General features: G+C 44.6%; 1 protein-coding gene; it reads left to right on the top strand.

Moving 5' to 3' along the window:
* The window catches only part of GSTUM_00011478001 (uncharacterized protein), a 3,084-nt gene extending 2,516 nt beyond the window's left edge, over nt 1–568 (top strand). Inside the window, exon 1 of the mRNA XM_052355838.1 lies at nt 1–568. This exon is cut by the window's left edge and continues 2,516 nt beyond it.
* Nucleotides 569–3,566: the final 2,998 nt, after the last annotated feature.

Here is a 3,566-nt window from a genome sequence, read left to right as displayed (position 1 = left end):
TTTCTTTACAGTATATAGTTTACCTGTCTTTTTTATCTTTTTCTTTTGTTTTTTTTCTTCCCTTCCCATTCTACATATGTATCATCGCACGCACTCAGTTCACTTCGGTTCATCATGTTCGGGTCAGGTCGGCCGGGTCGGTCGGGTTAGGTCATAGCGAATCTTGTCATTATCCATTCACTTTTTCCATTTGCTTACATCTCTCTGTCGATCTGTTTGCTCTCAAAAAAAAAGCTTTCTCATCTTCTTCATTGGGAGTACTTGGGTTGGTGAGGCGTTCTTGTCTTCTTTTTTGTCACCACTCTCCTACCCACCCACCTACCTACTTGATTACTTCTTGTTCTATAACCGCTGTTCCTTTGCTTCTTGACTTCTTTCATGTGTGGGTGTTTGTTTTTCTCTTTTTCTTTTTTCTCCGAACAAACGCTGAAACGAATCTCTATCATTCTCTGGTCGTTTCCATTCCGGGCACGGTCGGAAGAAGAGGAAATTAATAGATGTATGTGTGTACGCACTTTGATAGCATTATCAGGCCTTTGGGTCATTTAGGAGAAATTTTATTAAACCGTGTCAAATGGGGTATTCTTGTGAATGTGAATGTGAAGGGGATCACGATACTTGTTGCCGGGCGCGAAATACCGTACCGTGGTTTTTCTCCACTCCACTCTATTTAACTTGAAATGCTTGAAAGGGATGCGCGGGGAGGGGCAGATAGGGAGATAGGGTAGACAGGGCAGGTCGGTTGCCAGACTGGGATTGGGGAACGGTGAATTGGTGGGATTAGGGTACGGTACTCGTAACAGGGCAGCGTGTGTGTGTGTGCGTGTGTGAAAAGTGCAATTTCTAAAAATTTAATGGCATGGTGGGAGGGAGGGATGATCACTGATCAGATCAGACCGGGTAACAAGTCACGATGTATCACTCGTAGTTGACTGTTAAGTATCTTGGTATTGTTGAGTGCAGCACCGCGCAACAAAGGGGTAACAACAAGACCACAACAACCTGAAGAATAGTAGTAGATTCTCTCCGGTACTGATCTAGTCAAGTTATCTTGAATGCGGGAGAGGATGGAATAACCATACATCACACCACACATAACACTATCACAGAAAGACTGCCCGGGCACGACACACACCCTCGACCAGGAGAGCAGTTAAAACAGAGATCAATCGGTCAAAAAGCATACAAGAGTTACCTACCGTAAAAAAGTAGGAAGGGAAGGAAGATCCAGGGGAAACAATAAACAGCGAGCGAGAAATAAAATAGGGTAAATAAGCATTCTGAACGAATGGAAGCCTCCGCGAGTTACCATAGGATATAGAGATGTATCATACGGTAGGTAGGTATAATACCGGTTAAGTGACCAGTTTGCAAGTGACTCATGGATCGATAACAGCGCACATTGTTCTTGACCACGTCTTTTTCTTTCCATAATTCTCTGCTTGGGGCTTCTGTCGGCTCGGAGTACCGTAGAGAATTTTGGGGGCTGCCGAGGGGGTTTTTTTTTTTGACTCACTGAACAGAAATTTGCCATTATTCTATCATGCCGTATCATATGATATTTCGAAACTTTTTCGTTTCGGAGAAATTGTGAGTGGGTGTGCGTGCGTGCGCCCTGTTGAATGAATGAATGAATGAATGAATGAATGATTCATTGGGAAAAGTTTGCCCTACCGTGAGTACGAAGAAGGAGAAGGGCTTGGCAGGGGACCTTTTTCAGACACCATTGATGAGATTGGGGGCTGTTATTTTTTTGCCGCCTGGGTTGTGGCTGTGAGTAGTTTTACTGTATCATCATACTTACTACTGTGGTACTGCTTCCGCGGTGGCTGCTGGGTATGATGCTTATGAGGATGTTGGACGCTTTCAAGTTGGGCGGCGAGCGGGTTCCATTGTATATACTTTGTAGTGCCCAACTGCCCCGTGATACATAGACTATAGGTATGATATCATATTACGGCGAATTTCGCTTTCTTTCTTTCTTTCTTTCTTTCTTTCTCACGCAAAATTCAGGGCAAGGAAGGAAGGAAGGAAGGAAGGAAGGATGGAGTGAGCTTATGTCATACATATCAGTCTACCGTACCCTATGTACTGTACTGTACTAGTACAGTACACATCAGCTTCCCCCTCTCTCTCAATAGGAACTGTACTCCGAGTATGATATGATAACTGGTGGTAGCGTACTGTACCTGTGTGATAGATTCTATGATATTCCGTTGGGATTGAGCCGTCTACGGTAGCTTACCCCATCTCCACCATGATGAACCACTTCTTCTTGATGTAGTACTGTACTGTACTTGTAAATACCATAAGTTATCATACTATAATATTACTCAAGGCTCCTCCCCAATTTTATTTCACACCACATCACATTAAATCATCACGCGTACCTGCCTAAAGCAAAACTGACCGTTAATAAGGCCAGAAGTGCCCCTTCCGGGAGAGACTATATTGTACTGCAGTACGTAGTACTGTACCTCGTGCGAGCGAGGCTTTGTGCTTTGTGCTTAACGGATGTGTGTGTGTGTGCGATGGATGGAGTAAAGTGCATACTGGTAAGGCTACGGGGTTTTTTTTCGTTAATGAGTATGGTGGTGATTGTAGGTGGTGCACTTTTTTTTTTTTTTTGGAAAAGGATTCTTTCTTCTACGGTTATGCACTGTACAGTACTGTACAGTGCGGTGGAGTGTACTAGTGTATTGTATAGACTGCTCGGTATCATACCGATAGGATAAGGGTGGGGGGGTATGGGTACGGTAGCTTGTGCACTTGGGGAATCTGAACGATTCCTCCTTCCTTGACCTTCTCCACTTTTTCATCATCCCGTCATGTCGTTGCTTCTAGAGTGCCTTACTCCCTACTTCTACGGTACTCTACTCTACTAGAACGTCTACGGTATTCGAAGATATCTGGCCTGGTATGATATGTTCATCCGTAGGGAATACGGTGTCGTACGGGCTGGACTTTATGATACGATACTCCCGTCATGCCATGAGAAACATGCCCTTGACGGAAAACTAAAAAAGAAAAAAAAAAGAAAGAAAAAAAGTGTTTATCCTGCCTACCTGCCTGACTGCCTGCCTGCCTACAGGTACTTCACTTCGACTCCGTTCCACACACCAGGAGGGGAAAAAAAAAAAAAAGACCCGTTCGGCCAGCCACACTAATCATCCCATCCCATCACATCACATCCCATCCCATTCCATTCTTATAAGGCTGAGAGGCTGAGACATGCATGTTGTGTTCAGTTACTCGTACTTGCAAAAGAAGGAAAAGTGTAAAAGAAAAAAATAATTGTGGTGTTGTTTGTTATTTGTGATGTTCGCGTTTATCCTCTTCGGTGGTGGGTCAGCCCCGGATGGATAAGTTTGGCGCAGTTGAGAGTGTCGTTGGTGGTGAGGTCTGGCCACTTTGTTGAGGGGGTGAGATTGTTGATGGTATGATACTTCTTGGGCTCGGGAGATGGATGTTACGAGTGGCCTACCATACAGCTGCTTGATTGCTTGCTGGAGATGGTGATGAATGCTACGCTAGGATACTTGGCCGTGCGGTCTTCTAGCCTCAGC

The sequence above is a fragment of the Tuber melanosporum genome, assembly GCF_000151645.1.
Source record: "Tuber melanosporum whole genome shotgun sequence assembly, scaffold_85, strain Mel28".
In the NCBI taxonomy this organism is placed as follows: domain Eukaryota; kingdom Fungi; phylum Ascomycota; class Pezizomycetes; order Pezizales; family Tuberaceae; genus Tuber; species Tuber melanosporum.
The sequence above is the reverse complement of the archived record's forward strand: the minus strand, read 5'-3'. Positions and strand labels throughout refer to the sequence as shown.